Here is a 14346-nt window from a genome sequence, read left to right as displayed (position 1 = left end):
CCAGGGGCCCCTGCTCTCACTTTCCATTGCCTTTTAGCCTTTTATGTTGCTGATAAGATATTTACTGCAAGGTTAGTTATCTTTGTTTTGTTTGGAATAGAGTAAAAGCATGATAGCTATTTATTTTGTGGAATAGCATTCACCGCATATTGAGGGATGCTGCTGTGTACCTCATAACATATAGTGTATATGTTGCTTTACTTTCTGCTCACAGAGAGTGTAGGGCAAGCTACTGAAACCTTCCCAAACTTTCTCCAGTGTTTCTATCCTCAGAACTCAGCTGACCTGTCCTCTTCTTCCCCTTCTCTTTTCTCATGATTTTTCTCCAGTAGCCTTTGGAAAGGTGCCTTAAATAGTATGACAGGAAATTACAAGAGGTAGCATGAAGGAAAGTTCAGTATATCAAGTCATGAAATCTCAGCTGCCCAATTCTATGAAGTTAATAGTTTTTTAAAGGCAACCTCTTTTTTTCTCTTTGTTCATTTGTGTCACTGCTTTGTCCTGTGACACATGCACCTTCAGCTGACTTTTGAAGGCCTGCTATTTTGGATGGCATAATTTTGACTGATAGGCCTATAATTAGTAAGTGCTCATTAAGTACTGTGTCCCAAGTATTTCTGTGGGGTGGTAGAGAATGTTCTTAGCAGCTGCCAGGGTGATAACAGTCCTGCAAATTGGCATGATTTCAGAAGTAGCCAAAGAACTTTATAAAGTTGAAAAGTAAACAGAAGAGCATAGCAGTAGCTATAGCAAGGGAGAAAATAGTACGAAGGCCTCTTGGTCACCAAAACTATGGACTCCGTACCCTTGTTTTCTCCATAATGTTGAAAACTTGATACTCTTTGTTTTTGTCCCACTCATATGAAGTCATGCCTCTCTCTCCTGGCTCTTTGTCATCCTGCCTCCTAGCTACAGGTGTTTCTCAAGTATTGATCTGGAGTCCTCTTCTCTCTTCAGTGATCCTCCCCCACACAGAGCATTCTGTCCCAGTGGTTTCAGATGTAAGCTTTATGTTGATGACTTGCAAATCCACACCTCTGGTTCTACCCAAACTCCAGTCCCACATTTTTAATTGCCTGCTGGACATTTACCCCTAGAGGTCCTCCTGAAGCCTTGACTCAGTACACCTAAAGCCTTGCTCTTTCCTTAAAACCAACTTCCATACTTTATGACCCAGCATTTCCACTCCTATATGTGTAGCTAAAAGAAATGTGTGCACAGTGCATCAAAAGACATGTATAAGAATGTTCATAGGGCATGACACATCATGACCAAATGCGGCTTCACCCAGGAATGCAAAGTTGGGTTTCAATTTAAAAATCAAACAGTTTAATTCATCACATTAACAGAATAAGGGGGGGAATCATGTGATTATTTCAATAGATGTAGAAAGTTCATTGACAATATTAAACATCCTTTCATGTAAAAACTCTTAGCGAAGTAGGAGAAGAGAATATTCTTTCTTTTAAATTTTAAATCCAATATAATTAACATGCAGTGTTATATTAGTTTCAGGTATACAACATAGTGACTCAAAAATTGCTTTTTTTTTTTGGACACTGGATATATTTTTATTGAGCCTTTTAGTTTACAACATGAGGTAAAAGGAATGTCAGTTCTCCTTAACCAATATTTTACACAGCTGTAGTAAAATATTTCAAATTTTAGGGAATTTTAATGGATTACATATCTTAAAAGTTGGGAATTGAGTAAGCAATATTTGGCTTCTTGAATTTTCAAGTTGACTCTTCCCTAACAGTGGTAACCAGCTTTAATTAGTTACATAAGTTTCTTCAAAGCCATGTTTTATTGTTGCTGATGTCTTTGTAGCTGAAGCATTGCTCTTTTAATCAATATCCACTAATTCCACTTTGAAACTGAGTTTTGCATTTGGTGGAATTTTGGCATCAGGCTCTCCTTTCTTACCATAAACCCATTCTGGTTCAATCTCCGGTTGAGCCTTTTCTCCTTTCCTCATAGTCAAGAGTGCTTCATCCCATCCTCTGATAACTTTGCCTATTCCAACCTTAAAACTTAAGGGTGTGGCATTTTTCTTCTTTGAATTTGTTTGAATATAGTATTGAAACCAGTCCCATCCTGTGCTGTTCCTGTATACCAGCAGTGAACAACATCTCCTGTTTTGGGAAAGTTGGTTTTATCTCCTTTTTTAAGAACACAATTTATATATTTTGGTGGACCCTCATCCAGAGTCTCTTCAGACTTGGGTTTCTTTGGGTTTATCTTCATTAAGCTTCACATTTTTCACGTGCTCAGACACTTTACTTAAATTTTCAGTACCCTTGAAATGCTTACTTTCAAAAAGACGATTATAGGCTGTAACCAAATGGTCCTTGTTAGCTGTTTTGACCACATTTTCAATGTTTCCTAATAACTTATGTTCTGCAAGAAACAAATCTGAACTGTAGTCCTGTAAAAATTTGATAATGTCCTTCTTGGGTCGCTGCTTGCTGCTCTATGGTCTAGGTCCACTGTGGAATGGCTGCTGCCGTCTTCCCCCACTCATGATTCAACAGTTCTGTATATTACTCAGTGCTCATCATGATGAGCGTATTCTTTTTTTTTTTTTTAAAGATTTTATTTATTTATTTGAGAGAGAGAACGAGAGAGAGAGAACATGAGAGGGGGGAGGGTCAGAGGGAGAAGTAGACTCCCTGCTGAGCTGGGAGCCTGATGTGGGACTCGATTTCGGGACTCCAGGATCATGACCCGAGCCAAAGGCTGTCACTTAACCAACTGAGCCATGCAGGCGCCCCATGATGGGTGTATTCTTAATCCCCTTCACATATTTCACCCATTCCCTCCCCACCTCCCTTCCGATTACCACTAGGTTGTTCTCTGTATTTCAGAGTGATTTTTTCTTTTCTTTTATTTTTAAGATTTTATTTATTTATTTGACAGAGAGAGACAGCGAGAGAGGGAACAAAAGCAGGGAGAGTGGGAGAGGGAGAAGCAGGCTTCCTGCTGAGCAGGAAGCCTGACATGGGGCTCGATCCCAGGACGCTGGGATCATGACCTGAGCTGAAGGCAGACACTTAACAACTGAGCCACCCAGGCGCCCCCAGAGTGATTTTTTACAAAAGATTTTATTTATTTATTTATTTATTTATTTGAGAGAGAGTGAGAGAGCACAGGCAGGGGCGAGCAGCAGAGGGAGAGGGAGAAGCAGGCTCCTTGCTGAGCAGGGAGCCCAATGCAGGGCTGGATCTCAGGACTCCAGGATCATGACCTGAGCTGAAGGCAGATGCTTAACTGACTGAGCCACCCAGGCGCCCCTTCAGAGTGATTTTTATTTGTCTCTTTTTTTCTTTGTTTTGTTGCTTAAATTCCACATATGAGTGAAATTATGCATTTGTCTTTCTCTGACTTATTTCTCTTAGCATTATACTCTAGATTCATCCATATTGTTACAAATGGCAAGATTTCATTCTTTTTTATGGCTCAGTAATATTTATTCCTCTCTCTCTCTCTCTCTGCACACACACACATAAACACACATACACACACACATATACACACACCCCATGTCTTCTTATCCTTTCATCTATTGATGGACACTTGGCTTACTTCCATAATTTGGCTATTGTAAATAATGCTGCAATAAACAGGGGTGCATATATCTTTTCAAATTAGTGTTTTTGTACTTTTTGGGCAAATAGTAGTGGAATTACTGGATCCTATGGTAATTCTATTTTTCATTTTTGAGGAACCGCATACTGTCTTCACAGTGGCTGCACCAGTTTGCATTCCCAACAGTGCATGAGGATTCCTTTTTCTCCACCTTCTCAGCAGCACTTATTTCTTGTGTGTGTTTTTTTTTTTAAGATTTTATTTACTTATCTGAGAGAGAGAGAGAAAGAGAGAGAACACGAGAGGGGGGAGGGTCAGAGGCAGAAGCAGACTCCCTGCCGAGCAGGGAGCCCGATGCGGGACTCGATCCTGGGACTCCAGGATCATGACCTGAGCCAAAGGCAGTTGCTTAACCAACTGAGCCACCCAGGCGCCCATTTCTTGTGTTCTTGATACTAACCATTCTGACAGGTGTGAGGTGATAACTCATTGTGGTTTTGATGTGCATTTCCCTGATAATAAGTGATGTTGAGCATCTTTTTATGTGTCTCTTGGCCATCTAGATGTCTTCTTTGGAGAAATGTCTGCTCATGTCTTCTGCCCATTTTTTAATTGGATTATTTGGTTTTTTTGGGTGTTGAGTTGTATAAAGTTCTTTATATGTTTTGGATACTAACCCCTTATTCAGATATGTCATTTGCAAATATCTTCTCCCATTCCGTAGGTTGCCTTTTAGTTTTGTTGATTGTTTCCTCTGCTGTGTAGAAACTTTTTATTTTGATGTAGTCCCAATAGTTTATTTTTGCTTTTGTTTTCCTTGCCTCAGGAGACATACCTAGAAAAATATTACTATGGCCAATGTCAGAGAAATTACTGCCTTTGCTCTCTTCTAGGATTTTTATGCTTTCAGGTCTCACATTTAGGTCTTTAATCCATTTTGAATTTATTTTTGTGTAAGAAAGTGGCCCAGTGTCATTCTTTTGCATGTAGCTCTCCAGTTTTCCCAGCACTATTTGTTGAAGGGACTGTCTTTTTCCCATTGTATATTTTTTCCTCCTTTGCTGAAGATTATTTGACCATGTAATTATGGGCTTATTTCTGGGTTTTCTGTTCTGTTCTATTGATCTATATGTCTATTTTTGTGCCAGTGCCATAATGTTTTGATCACTAGAGCTTTGTAATATAACTTGAAGTACAGAATTGTGATGCCTCTAGTTTTGTTTTTCTTTTTCAAGGTTGCTTTGGCTATTTGGAGTCTTTTGTGGTTCCATACTAATTTTAGGATTGTTTGTTCTAGCTCTGTGAAAAATGATGTTGGTATTTTGATAGGGATTGCATTAAATGTATAGATTGCTTTGGGTAGTATAGACATTTTAACAGTATTTGTTCTTCTGATCCATGAGCATAGAATGTCTTTCCATTTCTTTGTGTCCTCTTCAATTTATTTCATCAGTGTTTTATAGTTTTCAGAGTCTAGGTCTTTCACGTCCTTGGTTAGGTTTATTCCCAATTATTTTATTATTTTTGGTACAATTCTAAATGGGATTGTTTTCTTTTTTTTTTTAAGATTTTATTTATTTATTTGACAGAAACATAGCGAGAGAGGGAACACAAACAGGGGGAGTGGGAGAGGGAGAAGCAGGCTTCCCATCGAGCAGAGAGCCTGATGTGGGGCTCGATCCCAGGACCCTGGGATCATGACCTGAGCTGAAGGCAGACACTTAATGACTGAGCCATCCAGGCGCCCGGGATTGTTTTCTTAATTTCTCTTTCTGCTACTTTATTATTAGTGTATCATTTCTGTATAGAAATGCAATGAATTTCTGTATATTGATTGTATATTCTGTAAACTTATTGAATTCATTTATCAGTTCTAGTAGTTTTTTGGTGGAGTCTTGCAGGTTTTTTTTTTTTTATGGGGGAGAGGGGCAAAGGGAGAGGGAGAGAAAGAATTCCAAGCAGTCTCCATGCTCAGTGTGGAGCCTGAAGTGGGGCCTGATCTCACAACCCTGAAATCATAACCTGAGCTGAAACCAGGAGTTGGATGCTCAGCTGACTGAGCCATCCAGGCACCCCAGGTTTTCTATATGTGGTATCATGTCCTCTGCAAATAGTGAAAGTTTCACTTCTTTCTTACCAATTTGGATGCCTTTTATTTTTGTTGTCTGATTGCTATGGCTAGGACTTCCATATTGTGTTGAGTAAAAGTGGTGAGAGTGGACATCCTTGTCTTGTTCCTGACCTTAGGGGAAAAGCTCTCAGTTTTTCACCACTGAGGTTGATGTTAACTGTGGGTTTTTCATATGTGGCCTTTATTATGTTAAGTTGTGTTTCATCTAAACCTACTTTGTTGAGAGTTTTTATCATGAATGTATGTTGTACTTTATCAAATGATTTTTCTGCATCTATTGAAATGATCTTATGTTTCTTATCTTTTCTCTTACTGATGTGATGTATCATGTTGACTGATTTGCAACCTTTGCATCCCAGGAATAAATCCCACTTGATCATGGTGAATGATTCTTTTAATGTATTGTTGGATTTGGTTTGCTAATGTTTTGTTCAGATTTTTGGCATCTGTGTCCATCAGAGATATTGGACTATAGTTCTCTTTTTTTGTAGTGTTTTTATCTGGTTTTGGTAGAAGGCTAATGCTGGCCTCATAGAATGAATTTGGGTTTTCCTTCCTCTTCTATTTTTTGGAATAGTGTGAGAAGAATACGTATTAACTCTTCTTTAATTGTTGGGAGTTTTTTGATTACTGATTCAATTTCATTGCTGGTAATCAGTCTGTTCAATTTTCTATTTCTTCTTGATTCAGTTTTAGCAGGACATAGGTTTCTAGGAATTTATCCGTTTCTTCTAGGTTGTTCAATTTGTTGGCATATAATTTTTCATAATATTCTCTTACAGTTGTTTGTATTTCTGTGGTGTCTGTTGTTATTTCTCTTCTTTCATTTCTGATTTTGTTTATTTGAGTCCTCTCTCTCTCTCTCTTTTGATGAATCTGGCTAGAGGTTTATGACTTTTGTTTATCTTTTCAAAGAAGCAGCTCCTAGTTTTCTTGATCTGTTCTATTGTTTTTTAGTTTCTATTACATTTATTTCTGCTCCAATCTTTATTATTTCTTTCTTTCTACCAGTTTTGGGTTTTGTTTGTTGTTCTTTTTGTAGCTCCTTTAGGTGTAAGGCTAGGTTGTTTGAGAATTTTCTTGCTTCATGAGGTAGGCTTGTATTGCTCTGAACTTCCCTCTTAGAACAGCCTTTTCTGCATCCCAAAGATTTTGGACTGTTGTATTTTCATTTTCACTTATCTCTGTGTATTTTTTAACTTCCTCTTTGACTTCTTGGTTGACCCAATCACCGTTTAATAGCATGTTATTTAACCTCCATGTATGTATGTTCTTTAAAGATTTTTTTTTCTGGTAATTTCTAGTTTCGTAGCGTAGTGGTTGGAAAAGATGCATGATTTGTCTTCAGTCTTTTTGAATTTGTTGAGACTTGTTTTGTGGCCTAACGTGATCAATTCTGGAGAATATTCCATATGCACTTGAAATGAATGTGTATTCTGCTGTTTTAGGGTGGAATGTTCTGAATATATCTGTTAGATCCATCTGGTCCAATGTGTCATTCAAAGACACCGTTTCCTTGTTCATTTTCTGTTTGGATGACCTATCTGTTGATGTAAGTGAGGTGTAAAAGTCTCCTACCATTTTTGTATTACTATTGATTACTTCCTTTATGTTTGTTATTAGTTGTTTTATGTATTTGGATGCTCCCGTACTGGGTGCATAAATATTTACAATTGTTACATCTTCTTGTTGAATTGTTCCCCTTATGATTATGTAGTATCCCTCTTTGTCTCTTGTTACAGTCTTTGCTTTGAAGGCTATTTTGTCTGATATTAGTATTGCTAACCTGGCTTTCTTTTCACTTCCATTTGCATGATAAATGATTTTTCATCCCTTCACTTCAATCTGCATGTGCCTTTAAGTGTGAAATGAATACTTGTGTGCAGCATATAGATAAGTCTTGCTTTTTTATCCATTCTGTCACCTTTTGTCTTTTGACTGATGCATTTAGTCCATTTACACTCAAAGTAACTATTGATGAGTATGTACTTACTACCATTTTGTTACTTGTTTTATGGTTGTTTTTGTAGTTTTTCTCTGTTCCTTTCTTCTCTTGCTCTCTTCTCTTACAGCTTGCTGGCTTTCTTTAGTGACAGGCTTGCATTCCTTTTTCATTATTTTTTACTTATCTATTACCAGTTATTGATTTATATATAGTGACCATTAGGTTTATAACATTTTCTGCATATAGCGTTCTATATTAAGGTGATGGTTGCTTAAGTTTGAACCCATTCCAGAAGCACTAAATTTTTACTCCTCTCTCCCCTACGTTTTAGGTATATTGTGTCATACTTTACATCTTGTTATTTTGTGAATCCCTTCACTGATTTTTATGCATATACTTAATTTTACTGCCTTTGTGTCTCCTACTTTTCTTACTTCTGCTTATGGACTTTCCTTTCTACTCAAAGAGTCCCCTTTAACATTTCTTGTAGGGCTGGTCTAGTGGTCATTAACTCCTTTAACTTTTTTGTGTCTAGGAAATTCTTTATCTCTCCTTCTATTCTGAATGATCCCATTGCTGGATAGGTATTCTTGGCTACAGATTTTTCTTTCAACGCTTTAAATATATCATGCCATTCTCTTCTGGCCTGCAAAGTTTCTGCTGAAAAATCAGCTGATAGCTTTTGGGGTTTCCCTTGTACATAACTGTTTTCTTTTTTCTTGCTGCCTTTAAATTCTCTATCACTACTTTTTGCCATTTTAATTACTGTGTGTCTCGGCGTGGACCTCCTTGGGTTGTTTTTTTTGGGACCTCTCTGCCTCCTGGGTCTGGATTTCTAATTCCTTCTCCAGATTTGGGAAATTTTCAGCTATTTTTTCCTCAAATACATTTTCTGCCCCCCACCTTCTCTCTTCTTCTGAGATCCCTATAATATCAGTATTACTACATTTGATGATATCACTGAGTTCCTGTAGTCCATTTTCATTTTCTATTATTCTTTTTTCTCTCTCCTGTTCAGCTTGATGTCTTTCTGATACTCTGTCCTCCAGGCCACGGATCCATTCTTCTGCTCTTTCATGCTATTATTTATTCCCTTTAGTGTGTTTTTAATTTTAGTTATTGAGTTCTTCATCTCTGGTTGTTTCTTTTTTGTGTTTTATATGTCTTTGTTGAAGGTCTCACTGAGGTCCTCCATTCTTTTCTCAAGTCCAGTGACAATTATGACAATTACTTTAAATTCTCTATCAGGCTTACTTATCTCTGTTTCGTTTAGCTCTCTTGCTGTGATTTTTTTTTTCCTGTTCTTTCATTTGGGACACATTCCTCTGTCTCCTCATTTTGTCTATTTCTCTGTGTCTGTTTCTCTGTGTTAAGGAAGTCAGCTACATCTCCTGCTTATGAGTAAGAGGTCCTGTAGTGCCCTGCAGTGCAATGTGCCCTGTTCACCAGAACCTGGTGCTTCAGGGGTATATCCCATGTGTGTTGCATGTGCCTTACTATTGTGGCTGAGCTGCATATGCCTGCAGTCCAGTCATCTGCAATGGCTTTCTTTGCCTGTTATGGGCAGGGGTTGGTCATGGTGGTGTTAGTGGGCCAGTCTGGGGCCACCTTGGGCCTGAGTTTGGTCAGACCAGGTGTTTGCCAGAGCTGCAGTAGCACTAAACTGCAGGGTGCTCTCCCTGTGTTGTCCCCTGAAAAGCTTTCATTGGTGGGTGGGGCCTGCAGGCAGACCAGATGTCTGCCCCCAGCCCACTGCTGGGGCCTCAGTTGGACTGGTGTGTGTGGCTTTCTTCTCCTCTCTCTCTAGGGCAGGAGTCACTTTGGGGTGGTGCTAACCACTGTTAGGGCTGCTTTCACACTGTGGCTTGTGGCACCAGTTTGGATGGACTCCTGCGGAGGTGGTGTTGGAGGGGGAGGGTCTGCAGGAGAACACAGGGGTGAGGTGTGTGGTGTTAGCAAGGTCTGGGCTGGTTTGCTGTGGGAGGCGACTTGTAGCTACTTTGGAGTTCTTCTGCCATGGCTGGTTTGGAGGGGGTGAGTCTGCAGAAGAGTGCAGGGGTGGGTGCACTATTAACAAGCTAGGTGGAGAGTGTTCACACTCTGCTGGTTCCCACAGGTGACTGTGTATCTAGGCTGGGGGATGGGTTAGTGAAATAGTGCCTACAAGCTCTTTTGTTCCTAGAGAAGTTTCCCAAAGATCCCTTCCCCTCCACCACACCCTGAGATTAGTAAACAATTCTCCATCCTGTATACCGCAGGCATTTTTCAAACTGCTGCTTCGATGCTGTATCTCTGTGGGGCTGTTTGTTGTGCTGTCTCTTTAAGGGTGGGGGACTCTGTTTCCTGTCACCCTTTGGCTCTCCAAGAGCCAAGCCCACTGATTTTTAAAAGTTCTACTTGTCAAGTCCCACTGATTGTAAGAACTCATGAAGGTACGCCTCTCTAGTTTTCAAAGCCAAATGTTATGGGGATTTGTCTTCTGGTGCTTGTTCCCCATGCCTGGGGTGCCTGGGGTGGGGTCTGCTCCCCTCTCCTCTGTGCCCACAGCACTCCTCCTTCCTGTGGACAGTCCCATAGGTCAGCTTGGTTCCTGACCATGTCTCTGCCCTTCCTATCCTCTTTGATATGGCCTCTACTCTACATTTAGCTGTGGAGAGTCTGTTCTGCCAGTCTTTGGGTTGTTTTCTGGGTTATTTACACTGATGTGGGTGTTATCTAGGCATATCTATGGTGAGCTTAGGGTCCTCCTACTCTGCCATCTTCCCTGGAAGTTCTCAGAAGAGAACTTTTTTAGTCTCTAAAAAACCTACTGCAAACATACTAAATGATAAAAAGTTGAAAACTTTTCCTTGGAGATCAGGAACAAGACAAGGATGCCCCTGATAATCACTGCTATTCAGCATCTTTCAGTGTTCTGGCCAGTGCACAAAACAAGAAAAAGGCATAAGAATTAGAAAGGAAGAAACTGAAAACGGGCAGTATTTACGTATGATATAACTATATTCGTAGAAAATCCAAATGGTTTGGCAGATAAACTATTGGAATTAATAAGAGAATTTAACCCAGTCTCAGGATATAAAAGCTCAGTATCCAAAAATCCAATATATTTCTCCATACCAGCAACAAACAAAATGAAATTAATATAAAATACTGAGGAATAAATCTAATAAAAGATGTGCAAGACATCTACAGAAAAAAATGATCAAACCTTATTCTGAGACATTAGAGAAATATAAAAAGGGGGAGATATGCCATAGTAAATATGAGCAAAAAAGATGCCAATTCTCCCCAAATTTAATTCTAAATTCAATGCAATTGCAATAAATGTGTTTTGGTGGAACTTGACAAACTGATTTTAAAATTCATATAGAAATACAAAAAGATAAGGATAGCCATTAACCTTTTGAAGTAGAAGAATAAAGGGGAAGACTTTACTGGATAAGAAGAGTATCATAAAGCTTTAGTAATCAAGACAGTATGTATTTTTTTCAGGGATAGAAAAATAGACCAGTGAAATAGAATGGAGAACTCAGAAACATATCCATGCAGAAGGTCAGTATTTGACATATGTTGTACTGTAGAACAGAGGAGAAATGTCAGTCCTTATAATAAATAGTACTGAGATGAGTGGCTATAATTAAATTAAATTAAACCCCTATCTCACACTATACCCCCAAATATATTCCTGTATATTCATGTATTAAAAACCTAAACATGAAAGGAAAAATAAGAAGCTTGTAGAAGATAATATAGGGAAATATCTTCATGAGCTAGTGGGTAGAGAAGAATTGCATAAACAAGATGCAAAAGATACCCTAACTATAAGGAAAGGAGACTTCTGTTCATGAAAAAACAATACAAAGAGTGCAAAGATAAACCAAGAAAGAGAGTGAGGGAAGGTATTTTCAATTCACAAAACTGAGAAAACTAGTATTTTGATGTATTAAGAACTCTTATATAGGCATGGCCTGGGGAAAAGGATGGGGTTGTGCTGACAGACAAATTTGGGGAAAACTGAGGCCAGGAAACTTTTGTCTCATTCATGGTTTGAAAGTCTCAGAAGAGTCCTCTGGACAGAGACCTATTTGCCAACATGGGATGACTCAGCCTAGTAAAGAGAGGCATTATCAGACATTGTGAGTGTCTTAGTCATGTTCATTAGAAGCAGAGCTTGAGACAAAGATTCTGGTGCCTGCTGTATATTGGAGGAATGCTCTCAGGAGAAAGGGAGTGAGGGAAGTGGGACAGGACAGGGGAAGGTGCTAAGCAAGGATGTGTTCTTAGCTCTAGCCTGATCCCATAGGGAGTTCTGTAGTATGAATTGTACCATAGAGTTGTTTCCCCTTGAGGCAAGGGGGTCAGAATTCCATACCCCCCTGTAGCATTTAGTCCTTGGCTGTGGGCTGTATCCCAAAGGTGGGGGTAAGCCTAGCTTCCTGGGTAAAAGTGGCCCCCACTCAGCTGGGTGACATTCTTTAAAGAAAGGGACATTTGTACACAGTTAGCAACCAACGCACAACCTCTGGAAGGATTGTTGAATTGGTTGGCAAAGGGGATCACTGTGGAGTACCGATAGTGTCCTCTGCAGTGAGGACTTGATTAACACATCTGAGTCAACCTTTATTCTCACGTTGTATGAATCCTGTGTTGGAGCCTGGAAGCCTGCCAAGAGGCTGGCCACCACAGAGAATAAATGGTGAACTCTCTTTCTGGGGGTGAGAAGGAAGTTGTGACAGGGAGTCAGAGGATTTCTAGAGATGAGATTGAAGCAGCTAGAGGGAGAGGGTCAATATGCTCCTAGAATAGTGACTGAGCCAAAAAAACAAAAACAGAAATAGACAAAAAGGTCATAAGCTGTGGACCCTGACCTCAAGGCTAGTGGGGACACAGCACCAGAGAATACAAGGACACCTTTTCTCCAAGACCAGTTCCATTTCCATCACCCAGGCTCTAGCCTTGAGAAGTCCCCAGGGGTCAGAAATAAGTGCCATAGGGATTTGTGAAGAATAATTATATCAGGTTTTTAGGAAATAGAGAAACCACATTTATACTGCATATCTGAATTGTAGTAAAAGTGAAATTTCAATGCCCACTTTGAAACACTTTAAGGCTACGAGATTGTTATATTCGAACACATAAATGAAGTAAACAAAATCTGACCTTTGACAACAAGATTGTAAACCCTTTGAGAGCAGGGTCGTGTAACCCACACAGCGAAGTGTTAGATAATTCCTTTTTACCTCATATTCTCTCATATTTGAAACTCATCCTCTTTTGTTTCAACCCACATGTCTTACCAAGAGCCATTGGTAAAAATTAGAAGACACTGGAAAAAGAAGCTTCAACTATAAATTGTATTGGTATATCTGTTACTAATTTAGAGAAAAATCAATTTAGACCCACACCTCACCCCATAATGCCAGATGAATAAAATATATATAAAAACTTAATTCATAAAGAAAAACATTGAATTTTAATGAGGTCTCTTGAGTTCTCTCTAAAGTTTATAAGCTTTAAAGTGATAGACCTTACAATTATGATTGAAAAATCTGACTACATAAAAAACTTAAAACTTTATATAAAAGGAATTTTAAAAGCACAGAGGAAATATTTTTTAACAAAAAATATTTTTAACAAAAAAAGAGGCTTAATATCTTAGACAAATTAAAAGGAAAACATTAATATCACAATAATAAAGAAGAAAAAGACAAGGCAATGCCAAATGAGGAATTATGCTCAGTAAACAGATAAATGGGAAAGTGTTAAACCTTTCACTTCAATCTTAAATACTTACTAAGCATCTACAATGGGCCAGACACAATTCTAGGCACTTTATCAAAGGAGTTCTAGTACAGACACCAAAGAATACAAATCAAATTACTAATCAGATACTAGTGAGACTGATACTTACATATATATTTTAGGTTTGTTTATTTATTTTAGAGAGAGCATGAGAGAGAGAGAGCACGAGCAGGAGGGGCAGAGGGAGAGGAAGAGAGAGAATCTCAAGCAGGCTCCATGCCAAGCGTGGAGCCTGACGCAGGGCTTGATCTCACAACCCTGAGATTGTGACCTGAGCCAAAACCAGGAGTTGGATGCTTAACTGACTGTGCCACCCAGGCACCCCGAAACTGATACTTTTATACACTGCCATTGAAAGTAAAATTACACAATCCCATTTGGATTTGGCCATACCTGTCAATTGATAGCATTGTTCAAATCCTTTAACTTAGGAATTCTACTTTGGGGAACATATCTCCAAAGGGAAAAATAATCCCAAGAGAGGAAAAAAACCTTACATACCTGAAGATGTTCATCACATTGTATTTTATAAAGAGAGAGAAAACATATATGAAAGCACCTTAAGTATTAAATATTTTAATCCAAATTTTCTCAAATTAATTTTTCTATAGAATTCTTTTTCATAGACTATTAAGAAGTTTGAGAACACACCTTCAGGAAGAAAGGGACCCATAATTTTGATGATCATCCAGTTAAGATTATAGGGCTATGATGTAGTTCATATAGTAATATGGTTTTGGTTGGGTGAAATGTTTGGAGCCCAGGCCCACCTAAGCACTAGCCTCTAACCCAGAAGAGAGTTTCTAAAACATAAAGAGGATGAAGTCCCTTGAGAATGCACTTTTCTGGTTTTTCCATGGTGTGAGCCTCTCATGTGGTT

The 14346-nt window shown here is 38.9% G+C and overlaps 1 pseudogene; it reads right to left on the bottom strand.

The window, feature by feature from the left end:
- Window positions 1–1846: 1846 nt before the first annotated feature.
- LOC116622855 overlaps window positions 1847–14346 on the bottom strand; it is a 59324-nt pseudogene continuing 46824 nt past the window's right edge.

Source organism: Phoca vitulina, unplaced genomic scaffold, assembly GCF_004348235.1.
Source record: "Phoca vitulina isolate PV1807 unplaced genomic scaffold, GSC_HSeal_1.0 scaffold55, whole genome shotgun sequence".
Classification (NCBI taxonomy): domain Eukaryota; kingdom Metazoa; phylum Chordata; class Mammalia; order Carnivora; family Phocidae; genus Phoca; species Phoca vitulina.
Note: the sequence above shows the minus strand (reverse complement) of the source record. Positions and strands in the feature narration are given on the sequence as shown.